This window comes from Vipera ursinii (genome assembly GCF_947247035.1).
Source record: "Vipera ursinii genome assembly, chromosome: 7".
Lineage (NCBI taxonomy): Eukaryota > Metazoa > Chordata > Lepidosauria > Squamata > Viperidae > Vipera > Vipera ursinii.
In genome coordinates this window covers 34,884,860-34,899,777 of record NC_139521.1, presented here as the reverse complement: position 1 = coordinate 34,899,777, position 14,918 = coordinate 34,884,860, and positions in this window count along the sequence as shown.

Below are 14,918 nucleotides of genomic sequence, written 5' to 3'. Positions count from 1 at the left end.
GAATCCCCTGCGAAATGGAGGTCGACTCTGGATCCTCCGTGTCAATCCTGTCAGGAGACACCCTCCAAAAGATAGCCACCAAAACAAATCACCGCATCCCTATCCAGCCCTCCAGGGTCTTGCTGGCAGATTTTCAAGGGGCGCAAATAGATTTAAAGGGACAAGCCGTCCTAAAAGTAGACTTTAAAAAATTCTCTGGCCATTTAACAGCCCAAATAACCAAGCAACCAAGAACTAGTCTGATAGGGTTAGATTGGTTTGAGGCATTAGGCATTCGCCTCGAAGGAACTAACCGCATCCAAACCGACTCTTTAGATAATATCTGCAAAAAATTTGCGGATGTTTTCGACGGCTCACTGGGCAAATATAATGGCCCCCCCATCGACCTCAAGTTTAAACCAGAGGTCGGACCAATTAGAATAAAAGCCAGGAAAGTTCCTTTCGCCCTAAAACCGAAAATAGACAAGGAATTAGACCGGTTGCTCAAGCTAGGAGTCCTAGAACCAACAGACAGCGGAACTTGGGAAACCCCCATAGTGACACCTGTCAAACCCAATGGTGACGTCAGAATCTGCGCAGACTATAAGGCAACCCTCAACCGCGCACTTAACCCGCATGCGTACCCAGTTCCGTCAGTAAGAGACGTTCTAACAGAAATAGGGTCCGGCTCCATTTTCGCCAAACTAGATTTGGCACATGCCTTCCTGCAACTCCCAGTAACCAGGGAAACTGCAGAAGCCCAAACCATAGTGACGCACAGAGGGGCGTTCAAAGTAAACCGCCTCCAATTTGGCATCTCAGTGGCACCTGGAATATTCCAGGAAGTCATGGAGCGCACCCTCAAAGGCATCCCCGGAGTCTGCCCGTATTTCGATGACGTCCTCATCGCGGGCGATTCCACCCAGTCCCTAGCAACCAGGCTGCACGAAGTCCTCTCGAGTTTCCGCGCAGCTGGCTTAAAATTAAAACGGGAGAAGTGCTCAATCGGAGTACCCTCCGCAGAATTCCTGGGGTACAAGATAGACAGCAAAGGCATTCATCCCACCAACGCAAAAATCCAGGCAATACAAGCTGCACCCCCCCAAAAAAATAAAACGGAGCTCCAGGCATTCCTAGGGCTCCTAAATTTCTACCATTCATTTCTACCTGCAAAAGCCACTATAGCAGAACCCCTGCATAGGCTTCTGGACAAGGGGGCCCCCTGGAAGTGGACCCCACTTCAGAATGACAGTTTCAAACAACTGAAACAAATACTTTCCAGCGATACAACCATATCGCACTACAACGAGACCAAACCTCTATGCATCGCCTGCGATGCTTCACCTTATGGCATCGGGGCAGTTCTCAGCCATTCCCTTAACGATGGCACGCAAGCCCCAATCGCTTACTATTCAAGGACACTTTCAAAGGCCGAGCGCAATTACGCGCAAATAGATAAGGAAGCCCTGGCTATCGTAGCTGGAATTAAAAAATTCCACGATTACCTCTACGGCAGACCATTCACAATCTATACAGATCACAAACCCCTCCTAGGCATTTTCACATGGGACCGCCAGACCCCGCAAATTCTATCCCCGCGAATGCTTCGCTGGACGACCTTCCTCTCAGCTTACTCCTATCAGTTAAATTACAAGCCTGGAAAGGAAATGTCCCACGCAGACGGCCTTAGCAGGCTCCCACTGCCCCACATAGACCCCGACCCAGCCCCAGCCGGCCAGGTCCTGGCCATCCAAGAACTAACAGAATGCCCAGTAACAGCCAAGGACATTGCAACCGCCACAGCCAGAGACCCCACCCTCAGCAGGGTACTCTCATGGGTCACATCGGGTTGGCAATCAACCTGCCCCTCTCCCTCCATTCAACCCTATTTTGCAAAGAGACAAGAGCTTTCAACTCACTTAGGCTGCATTCTTTGGGGCTGCAGAGTAATAATCCCCTCTTGCCACAGAGCAAGAGTTCTCCAAACACTTCACGAGGGCCACCCTGGCATTTCAAAAATGAAGGCTCTGGCTCGTAGCTACATTTGGTGGCCTTCCTTAGACAGGGACATCGAGCAGCATGTAGCCGGCTGCTATCTCTGCCAGCAAACCAGACCCTCCCCTCCGCACGCACCAGTCCACAAATGGGAAACCACTTCCAACCCTTGGTCCCGTATCCACCTCGATTACGCAGGACCATTCCAGGGACAAACATTTTTAATTATTGTAGATAGTTACTCTAAATGGCTGGAGGTTCTCCCGGTTTCAAGCACCACCTCAGAGGCCACTATTCAAGCCTTAAGGGGAGTTTTTGCAACCCACGGTTTACCAGATGTCATAATCACTGACAACGGACCTCAATTTACCTCCCGTGATTTCCAGATCTTCACGAGGAGGAACTGTATTAGACACGCAACATCGGCTCCGTTCCACCCGTCCAGTAATGGCCTCGCAGAGGTCATGGTAAAAACCACCAAAGACTCTCTGCGCAGAATGATCGTCGGAAACTGGCACCGTCGACTCGCCCGCTTCCTCCTCGCCCACCACTCCACCCCTGTATCCACCACCGGTAAATCCCCAGCAGAACTGAGATGGGGTCGCCGACTTGTCACTCGACTTGACAGACTGCACCCAGACAGGCCAGCGGCCGAAAAACCCAACAAATTGCCACACAAAACATTCTCTAAGGGACAAAATGTATGGGCCCGAAATTATGGGGGAAGGGATAAATGGACCCAGGGGGTGGTTCTCGATCAAACCGGCCCCTTGTCATACACCATCAATGCTGGCTCGGGACTCACACTACGGAGACATGCCGACCAACTCCGGCCCAGGTCACCCCCAAACCCCCCCACACCAGAAACAGCGGCAGAAGATCCTGCACCCCCCAGCACCGTTCACCCAGAGAACGTTTCCGCTCCAGCCGACCTTCCTCCTGAGGAAGCCCCCGCAACAACGGAGAAACCGTCGCCTCGCAGATCCACGCGACCGAAAAGACCGCCAGCGTATTTACTGGACTTCGAATGGGCCGGGAACGCGCCAACAAGTTCTAACACTGTTAAAAGTTAAAGTTAATTTACCTTGTTCAGTTCAAGGGGGGGGGGGGAAAGGGGTGCAATGTTCTGCAAACCATAATGACAGCTGTCACAGGCCGCATTTACGCGGCCGCACTGACAGCTGTCAAATCTGACACATGCGCTACACACGCGGCCGTTTGACAGCTGTCAAACGGCGCGCATGCGCACACAGCCGCAAGCTGTCAAAATCGCGGCTTCCCCCACAACGGCAGCCGCAAACTGTCAAAACTAACGCATGCGCACTCTCGTCTCAACTGTCAAACTCGCGGCAACCCCGGCGGCCGCCGCGAGCTGTCAAAATTGGCGCATGCGCAGTCGCGGCGACGAGCTGTCAAACGCCGGCCGCCCGCCAAAACCAGCTGACAGGATTCCCTGCCTAAACACCTACTAAGCGCTGTCGCTGGGGGTGAATTCTGCCCTACAGCTGTCTGATTGGCCCCCTATTCTTGGAGGGAAATTGCGCCCAGGTGATTTGCTGCCCCTATTTGACGGCTGCCTATATAAGCATGTTGTTCTCTGTTCCCGGCGTCCGGGCTGACTAATAAACCTGTTTTCAAGGAAGACGCGTCTCCCTTGTCCTTCCTGCCGATGATCTAGCTCAGATCATGTACAGTACATCTCAAAAAAGCCCAGCATGTTCTAATCAAACTTGATTATCCTGCTTGTCCCTTGATATTCTTGAAGCAAAAGTAATTCATGCAGAGAGGAAACAGTTCAATTGTTTATTTTATATGAAATAAAAAATAAAAAGTTTGCTGGCTGTCAGATAGCTCTCCATTTTAATCATTATGTTCCCTTTTCATCAGATTAAGGGATTACACTGAGCACTTCAAGTAAGATTTAGGTATTTGCAAATACCAAGTTACAATTATCTTGTTTGACCCTCAGTCAAGCAGGTATTAGGCAATTGGATAATGTCCCCAAGCACTTGAGAAATTAAATCCTTTTACACAGGTCTTCACTTGCTGCTAACAGTAAGTCAACTGTTTAAACTGTCTGATAGCATGTGAGGATGTTTAAATAGAACATAATAGGATTTGGCTAGTGCACTTTTTAATATCTCAAATGGATTATGATTCTACATTATGGAAATCCCCTCTCTCTGATTATGGATATCTTTATTCAGATCGATTGTTTGAAATTATATTGCCATTCTTCTAAAACATGATATTTTTTCATTCTCATGAATAGCCACTAATCTGAGAACATGCTGAATTTTTTACTATACAAATGTTAATCAAGAACCTTCTTTCTATTATTTATCAGATAAATAAATCAGTTTTCGGAGGAACTGCCAAATGTCCACCACATTTTTATACTGGTAATACACAAAGCACTAGCACTTCATACATTCACAGTTGATATATGAAATTACTTTATCATTTTTTTCCTTCATGGAGGCACAAAGATATCCATTGTAATTTGAAGCTTTACTTCTATGGAAAAGCATTTTGTTTCTGAAGACTTGCAGCTAGCATCAAAAATAAATTTGGTGAGGTTAAGAAGACAAATATACTAAATTGGAATTTATTGTGAGATACTTAATAGAAGCTTATCATGATCTAGTGTTGAATCAATAGAAAGTCAAGGCCAGAATAAATATTTTCAATGTGTTTATATTTTATATTTTTAGTAATCTGGTTACAGAAAAAAAAAGATTGATAGCAATCATTCCAAGATTTACAATTATTTTAAGGCTCATTTGAAGAACAGGTTAAAAATGTTTAATACACCATTATTCATTCTTTCTTTGCTAGTAATACTTTTTAATCTGAAAAATGTATGAATATCATTTGTGATATGGATTCTCCACATGTAGGTACCATATTATTGGACTCCAATTTTTTGACCACTGTAAAACTACAGGAACATTGATACCATAATAGGTTCTATGTAGATTACATATCATATAATATGCAAAGTGAAATCTGCCTTTTTGTTAAGTAAGAATGATTATTTTGTTCCATGTGGTTTCTATGACCAACGATCACAGATAATACATGAATGAATCTTAGACATGTAGTTCTTGTTATTTAAAACACTTTTTTATCATACAATCTTTTTCAGCAATTCTTACTGCATTTACTTTTATCGTTTCCCCCCCCCCGTGTTGCTTCTCACTATGCTAATGAAAAACGTATACAGCCTGCAAGTATAAACATAAGTGGCTTTTGATCCACATGTTTCTCAGGAGCAACAGCAGTCTCAGATAACTGCATCTTATACAGAATCAGATTTCACACATTCTTTCCAATATTTTGCTCATGTATATTTCCAGAAGGCAATAGGAAGATGAAAATAACTTTAAAAGCAAAGATGTGCAGCTGCATTAACTGGAATTCCCAACAAACCAACAGTCCAATCTAATGCATATTCAGACATATACCAGACTACACTCAGTGAAATGCATCTGCATAAAAGAGTGCTAGAAATTGTAATATAAATGTGGATATATGAGGTATCCATATATTGTGCTATTGCAATGTTACAAAATATTGTCTATGTTATTGTTTAGAATTTCTACTTGAGTTGCAAAGTAGCATCCTAAGTTCAAATGTTCTGTTGTAAAAATTTGTATATTACCAAAATGCCAGCCCTCTTTTTCTCTTTCTTCATTTAAAGTAATTGTTTATATTTATATTTTGCATTATTGTTATTATTTGTTGGTTTGTTAGTTTATAACACATTTTGCCCTGGTATTTATTAATTTATATTTGATTGGGTTGGGCTTGATTGCCATCAAATCTTGCCAAACTCCTGGCAGCTTACAACAATAAAAAACTATAATAAGCAAATAAAACATCCATGGTAATTTATGCACCAGAACCAAATGACAATTATTTCTGCATTATTTCTAATTACTATACTAAGATAAATAACCTATTAGTAATAATTGGATTCATCATTGATATGGTCTTTTGGCTTCTTTGTAGAATGTAAAGAAAAATAAATGAGAAGTATATCTTCACTTATGAACTCAGCAGTGCCACTTTGAATAGATTGATATCATTGACTGAGAAGTCAGGTCAGACTCTTAAAAAGGCACTGAGAACAAACTTGAATACTGAACTTGTCAAACCATTTTGCTCATGTTTTCATTTCCTAAATTATAGCTTTTTGAGTGGAAGCTGCCGAATGAATGCAGTACGGGTCAAAGAATGAAGAATGAGTTTCTACTTAAACCTCTATATTTTTCTTTAAAACACATTTTCCTGGCCTTAGTTTTCCTTAATTAAAACTCACTAAGTAAAATGGACTAACTAGTTTGAGAAAAAAATGCAGGAGTTGTCCTTTGCTGTTTAGATTATTGTCTTTTATTATAATTGAAATAGATTTTCTTTTCCTTTACTTACTTTACTTTTCTTCTACTTATATAGTTGTCCAGAGAGAGAATCAAAACAGAAGTTGAGAATGAGTATTCAGAGCAAATAGTTATCCATTGGTGAGTAGGAGTGTGCCTTTAATAACATATAGTTTGTTTAGCTCAATGTGTCATTTGACCTTAAAGCTCAGCATTTTCATTATGATGTATTAGCTTCATTTTTTATTAAAGAGAAAAGTTCCTTTTATTGGATAAATAACATTTCATTCTGTATAGGGAAAGCATCTAAAATTATTACTGGGAAAACTACAAAAGGAAAAGCAAGGGAGGTTATATTATAACTTAGCTTTCACTCAAATAGGGTTTGAACTTGAAAGAGAGCATAATCTCTAAAGTAATTATGACCATAAAATTTTGTTGAACCTTCTACTCTATGGTGCACATTTTTTTGCCTATAATGATGTAAAAAAATGGAGAAATTTAATTCAGGATTTTAGCAGCAGTGCATTCTGTCCTCGTTTGAAACATATATTTAAGGCTGCCACTAGGTAGAGAATCAATTGAGGCTCACATGAGAATTTGCTGATTGAAATACTGACTAAAACTAATCTGAGAGGAGAGTTCTCTATCCCAGTTAATTTTTGTCAACAATTTCAACTCCTTGTGGGGAAAAAGCACAGTCTCAAAACTATTTACTGCAGCTTCTCAGACAAATCACTAAAAATAATAGGTTCTGAGAAGGCATTTACAGGAGATCAAGCAATGTATCCTAAATCTAATTCAACAGAAAAACAGGAGCAGAATTTCTCACTGCAATTGTAACACTCCCTTTATTTATCCCTAAGTATTTATACAAATTTTCTCTATCTCTCATAGATGTAAAGACTATGGAGCAGACTTGGGAAAAAAAGTATCCCAACATAACCATGAAAGAGATGAAGGAGCAAAGAAGAAACTCAGTGTTGGCCTGCCTTATTTATTTCTCAAATTTCAAGATTCTGTTACTATGCTATATAACATAACCATAACAAGGATACTTTCCTTACCATGAAGATACTCTCATGTAACCATGTGGATTAATGCTGATCCACAGCAAAACCCAGATTTAAGTCCCTAGTATCTTTAATGCCAGATCGGTAGTTAATAAGGCTCCCCTTATCCGAGAGTTGGTTGAGGAGGAGTGTGCCAATCTGGCTTGCATTACTGAGACCTGGTTGGGCCCAGAGGGAGGTGTCCCTCTGACTGAACTTTGCCCACCAGGTTTCCGTGTGCTTCACCAGCCTCGGGCTCAGGGAAGGGGTAGGGGTGTTGAGGTGGTTGTAAGGGAGACCTTGTGTCCACGGGAGGCTACCGTTACTCAGATATTCGGGTGTGAGTTGCTCCTCCTGAGATTTGGCCCTGGGGCTCAGTTGGGCTTGTTGCTAGCATATCTTTTGCCTACCTGTGTAGCAGCAGCCCTACCCAAGCTCCTTGACTCCCTCTCTGGGTTGGCGGTTGAGTTCCCCAGACTTATGGTTCTGGGGAACTTTAACCTGCCATCCCTAGGAGGTTCGTCGGGGTTGGCTTGGGAGTTTATGGCCTCCATCACGGCCATGGACCTGACCCAGGTAATTCAGGGCCCGACTCATGGGGGGGTCACACACTTGATCTTATTTTTTTATCTGGATGGTGGCTTGATGATCTGGGAGGGGGATCTCCAGCTATTACACCCTGTCGTGGACCGATCATCACCTCCTGTGGCTGGCCTTCTGTTTCGCCCCCCCTTCATGGGGTTATGGAACCAACCAGGTGGTTCTGTCCCAGGCATCTAATGGACCCTGAACGGTTCCAGGAGGTGCTTGGATCTGTGCCTGCCACCTTCGCTCACAGCCCAGTCGATGCCTGGGAAAGGGCGGCCACGGAGGCACTTGACCACGTTGTTCCCATGCGGCCCCTGACTCAGCGCAGATCCCAGTTGGCACCATGGTTCTCTGTCGAGCTCCAGGAGATGAAGCATCGGAGACGGAGCCTAGAGAGCTGTTGGAGTTCCAGCCGGTCTGAGTCTGATCGATTGCAGTAAAGAACCTTCACAAGGTCTTATCTCACAGCGATGGAGGCAGCGAAGTCTAATTACTTCGCTGCCCTCATCGCATCCACAGATAATCGCCTGGCTGCCCTGTTTGGGGTGACTCACTCCCTCCTGAATCAGGAGGTGAGGGAGGAGCCCCTGCAAGGTTGTGCTGAGGAGTTTAGTCAATATCTGGTGAATAAAATTGCTCAGATTCAGGCCGGCTTGGACTCCGACTGGGCAGAGTCTGACGATGGGGAATCGAGCGGTCTTGGGAACATTACTTGGGAAAAATTTGATCCTGTGACTCCGGAAGAAGTGGACAGGATCATGGGGAGGCTGAGATCCACCACGTGTTTATTGGACCGGTGACCCTCCTGGCTGGTTTATGCAGCTCAGGAGGGGACACAAGGCTGGCTCCAGGCAGTAATAACTGCTTCTTTGAGAGAGGGTAGCTTCCCTGCCGCCTTGAAGGAGGCGGTGGTGAGGCCCCTCCTCAAGAAGCCTGCCCTGGACCCGGCCATTTTGAACAACTATTGTCCGGTCTCCAACCTTCGCTTTTTAGCGAAGGTTGTTGAGAGTGTGGTGGCACATCAGCTTCCTCTGTTCCTGGAGGAAGCAGATTATCTGGATCCCTACCAACCGGGCTTTAGGCCCGGGTATAGCATGGAGACGGCATTGGTCGCACTGGTGAATGATCTCTGGCGGGCTCGGGTCAGGGGTTGCTCCTCTGTCCTAGTCCTATTAGACCTCTCAGCGGCTTTTGATAGCATCGACCATGGTATCCTACTGCGGCGCCTCAGGGGGTTGGGAGTGGGTGGCACTGTTTTACAGTGGTTCTCCTCCTACTTCCTGGGTCGTTCGCAGTCGGTGTTGCCAGGGGGGCAGAGGTCGGCCTCGAGGCCTCTTGTTTGTGGAGTCCCTCAGGGGTCGGTCCTCTCGCCCCTTCTGTTCAGCATCTATATGAAGCCACTGGGTGAGATCATTCATGGTTTTGGGGTGGGGTATCATCAGTACGCTGATGATACCCAGCTTTTTATTTCCACCCCAGATCAACCCGGTGATGCCCTCGACGTGATGTCCCATTGCCTGGAGGCGGTGAGGGTCTGGTTGGGAAGGAACAGGCTTCGTCTAAATCCCGACAAGACCGAGTGGCTATGCATACCGACATCTCAGGTTGTCCACTCTATTCCATCTTTATCTATAGGGGGTGAGGTGTTACCCCCCGTAGATAGGGCTCGCAACTTGGGTGTCCTCCTTGACTCACAGCTCAGTTTAGAAGATCATATAGGAGCTGTGACCAGGGGGGCTTTTGCCCAGGTTCGCCTGGTGCGCCAGTTGCAGCCCTATTTGGACCGAGATGCCCTACGCACAGTCTCTCATGCGCTCGTGACCTCTCGGATAGACTACTGCAACGCTCTCTACATGGGGCTGCCCTTGAATACCACTTGGAGGTTCCAGCTGGTGCAGAATGCGGCCGCGCGAGTTGTGATGAGGGTCTCCCGATATTCCCATGTAACACCTCTGCTCCGTGAGCTACATTGGCTTCCAGTTGTCTTCCGGGTGAGATTCAAGGTGCTGGTGATGACCTATAAAGCCCTAAAGGGCATGGGTCTGGATTATTTATGGGAGTACCTTTTGCCGGCGTTAAGTTCCCATCGTCCTGTGCGCTCCCACAGAGAGGGCCTCCTCAGGGTGCCGTCGGTCAGGGAATGTTGACTGGTGGCCCCCAGGGGGAGAGCATTCTCTGTGGGTGCACCTGTCCTCTGGAATCAGCTCCCTGTTGAGCTCCGGATGGCTCCCGACCTTCGCTCTTTCCGCCGCGACCTGAAGACTTGGCTATTTGAACTTGCCGGCCTGGACTGAGGGACTGGGATTTTAGATTTTAAACTATAAATTTTACATTTTAGAATGGGTTTTATTGTTTAGGGCTACTTGGTTTAATTTATTTTAATTTTTGTATATTATGTGTTGTATATAGTGTTTTAATTGCCCTGTACACCGCCCCGAGTCCTTTGGGAGTGGGGCAGTATATAAATCCAAATAATAAATAAATAAATAAATAAATAAATAAATAAATAAATAAATAAATAAATAAATAAATAAATAATATGTCTATGGAGATTCTCAGTCATCCAGGTCATAGTTATCCGAAAGATACTTTTTCACGAGGCAACTGGACTTTCTTGTTTTTCTTTGAAAATCTTTCGTTTCTCATCCAAGAGGTTTCTTCAGTTCTGTCTGGATGGTGGGGAATGGAAAGACAAAGGAATGGAGCTATCGCAGCCAGGGACAGAGATGGAGCCCGGGTCATCCGCCAGCCCTCAGATGGAAAGGCTGAGACCTCCATGCCTTGAGGCGAGTTATTTAGGAGAGGAGGATCACATGGGGCCAGTGATTGATGCATGGGCATGGCGGAGCTGAGAAGAGGAGAACAGCAAGAGGCTATGGTCTGATTTTCGGGGCGGAGGAGTCACCACTGCTAATGGAGCCCCACCCTCAGCTGTGGATAAAAGGCAGGGGAGGTGTGGCAGACAACTATTCGTCTTCCTGCTGGTCAGCCTTCTGTATTTGGAACTCCTGACACTTCTAATTGTAATTTTGCTGGAGTTTTCTGCATATCCTGTGGTGCTGGGAGTCAGAGCGCCTTCTGAGCGTGGGCATGTCTTATGCTGAAAAATAGCCAGCTTGCTTGAAAGACTTTGGGTTGCAAGCGTGGTGAGACTTAGAGTAACTCTGGGTGTTGGGAGACCCCTACAGGGGAAAAGGGAATGAGCTCCGTTGTTTGGAGGCTGCGTGAAACTGCTGGAGTTCCTGAAATAAAAGGAACGTTAGAGACTATATGATGGGGAGCTGGGTCAGAATACTAGGTAACATCATCAGTGCTAGTAAGGAGTGCTGTTTGCTGTCAGTTATATTCTGGTGTCTTGCCTGTCTGTGTGGGTAGGGGCGGTCTTAGGGATTCTTTGGTTGGGCTGTTTACTAATGGCTCTGTGGCAGTTTCTTGATTGGGGTATCACTTACTTGATTGTTGGTCAGAAGGTGACCTGTATACAATACAGGTCGATACCAGCCAATACAGACAATACATATACTATCACCAACATTTATTTTGATTATCAGTATGGTATTTACTCAGATAAATGCACTCTTCTCTGAATACTTTCAGGAACAGAAAATTTTGATCAATTTCTAAAAAAATCAGGCATGCTGCCCACTACTAAAGCAAGCGGAGAAAGCCCATTTCTAAACCCCCTGCTGCAAAAAAGCTTTTGATAGGAGAGGACTTTCAACAGGCATGCTCATGCATAGAGCATGGAGGTTTGATTCAGAATAGACATTTTGAAGGTCTGTATAGGTCGAACTATCCAGTAAGTCTATCTACTTATTATATTTATTATATTTACTAACTGAGTTCTAAACATTATAAAAAGTTTTACCTTAACTTGTACCCAGAAGTATACTGATAGCCAATGCAGTTTTCACCAATATTTGGAGGATCACATGTTTCTCATACCTATTGTATGGGATAGGGTTTTAGGACTGCATTTTGTTAGTTCCACTAGTTGTGTCATGTTTAAATGTAGTAATTTTGAAGGATGGCCACGATCAATATATTTAGATGCATACTGTATTGTCTCATAGAAATCCAACATAAATTATTGGCTTTGCTATGTTATTATGTTCATTAAGCAAAATAGTCCCTTTCATCTCACGAGTAATCCAAGCATATTTATATGACTACATTTCTTATGTGTCTCTTCTCATAGAATTTAAATTGTAAGTCAGAGAGCAAGGCTTTTGCTTTACCTCTCACATGTGTATGTGTAACAGAATGACAACAATTTCTAAACTGCATGGACTCCTTATAAACTGAATGTGGAATCTGCATTTTTTGTAAATTACACACATACACTTGTCTCAAGACTGATTCCTCCTAGCTATGAACATATACATTGAGACTATTATGAAAATCTCCTACCTGAAAGCATAATGAGGATTACCTAGTGCTTTAGGCATTTAACAGATACTTGCTTAGCTTCACAATGTAGCATGTTTTAAGCTGTTATTGAAGGAAACAGGTATTGCAATAAAGAGGTAAACCACTCTTCCTGCTCTGTGAACAGAATGAAGCAAGAAAAGCAAAACAAACAGAACAAAGGGAAATAAGAAAAAAAAAGTTACCTCAGTTGCATGAAGGTTGCAGAAGAGCCCTTTTTATGAAATTGCTTGGTTGTTAATTTGTATACTTGATTCAACAATGTACTGTATGTAGATCACCATTCATCATTTAAGAATAGCTTAAGCTGGGCCAAATACATAAAAACGGTTTTAGCTTTAAAAGAAATGCTCCTATGCAATGAGATAAAAATATCAAGTGTCACATGGATCAACAACAGAGGGGCTCATCTGTTTCACTCAATATTCCAAATAGCTGTTAACATAGGCATGGAAATTCAACATGGTGACCCAGATAATCCAAATAGTGAACTTTGTAATGCATCAACCTCTAAATGTAGCCTTTTAATGACTTAACCCTGAATATTTTCAAACACTTAATAATAACATTTCCTTCTTAATAAGATCATCATCGTTCATCACTTTAGCCATTGTCTATCCACTGCAGGATAAAGGCCTCTTCTGCATGTTTCCAACCTATATGGCCCTGAGCTTTGTCTTAATAGGATAGAGCTGAATATTTATCTCAGATGTAAAAAACATTTGAAAGATCAAAGATCTCAACTTTCAGAATTCTGGTTTCAGGCTGGTAGGTTTTTTTAATTATTTTTAGAGGGAGAATATAAGGTAGCAACTTTCCTTCCTTTTCTTCCTACTGCCATATTTTTAAATCTCTGAATGTTAAAAAAAAGGGGGGGGGAGACAAAATTGCCAACCCCAAACATTACCTACATTTTTGGCATAATAAGAATAATTTGTCCATGCCTTGGACATGCTGTCTGAGAATTATAATTGCAATACAAACCCCTTCTGCCCAATCCAACCCAAGTAGAATCAGCCCCATTAAAACTGAGCAATTGATTTCTCCCTTAGATGGAAGCACACAGACATACAACCTCCGCCCCAAAGAAAACATGCAGACACATAGCAAAGAAGCAACTTCAAATATCCCTAAAAAAGTCACTTCACATATCCCTTAAAAAGTCATATCAACAAACACACCTGAGATAAACAGAAAAGCACCCCAGACTGTAGCCCCCGAAAAAGGAAGGCGAGTGTTGGTAATAGGCAGTGCTTTTTCTGTAAAAAAAAAAAAGGTGCCGGAACTCACACACATCATACAACCTGCCTTGCCTACCATACAAGGTTCCATCCAAAAACGGTGCCAGAACTCTGTTCTGGGCGTTCTATAACAAAAAAAAACCCTGGTAATAGGAAATTCTATCCTCAAAGGAATGGAATCATCCATCTGCAGACCGGACATACAATCCAGGGAGGTATGTTGTCTCCCTGGAGCAAAAATCAAACGTGTGGCTGAGAACCTAATTAGGCCTACAGATTACTATCCTTTCCTCCTCCACCACATTGGGATGAATGACACAACAAAGAACCTGAGTACAATAGTGAGAGATTATAAACAACTAGGCAATAAAGTTAAGACGCTAGGAGCACAAGTAGTGCTCTTATCAGTACTCCCAATGAAAGGCCAACACTCAGTGAGGGAAAAAAGAATTCTAGAAATAAACCATTAGCTAAAGAGTTGGTATCGCCAAGAAAACTTTGGTTTCCTGGATCATGGACTGCATTTCCTATGTGAAGGATTCTTGGCAAGGGATGGGCTTCACCTCATGTAAACAGGGAAAAATGTACTCGGAAAAAGACTGGCCGAACTTATCAGGAGGGCTTTAAAACTAAAATTGAGGGGGAAGGATGACCAATCTTTAAAATCTCTAGAACCCAAAACCAATCATAAATCCCAAAAAAACAAATCAAACAATAAGATAGGTAGTGATGAGAAAAAAAGAAAAACTCAAACAACAATTAGGAGATGCAGAAAACATACCCACAGACAGGCATAAAAGTGTTAAATGCTCATATACAAATGCTCAAGCCTTGGGAACAAACAGGGCAAACTAGAAGGAATAGTACATGAGGGAGGGTATGACATAGTTGGCATTACAGAAAACTGGTGGGATGAAACCCATGAATGGAATGGACTGATGGATGGATACAACTCGTTCAAAAGAAACAGATCTACAAAAAGAGGAGGGGAAGTTACACTATATGTAAGAGAACACTACATATCTACAGAAATGCACATGATCAAAGATAAAATCTCTCCAGAATATATATGGATCAATATAAAAGAGAAAAAAATGACATTGCCATAGGTGTCTATTACAGGCCATACAACCAATCAGAATAGATGAACTCTTTGCCAACCAGTTAACAAATGTATGTAGGAAGCATACCACAGTAGTAATGGGAGACCCCAACTATCCAGATATCAACTGGGAGACAAACTCAGCAGTGAG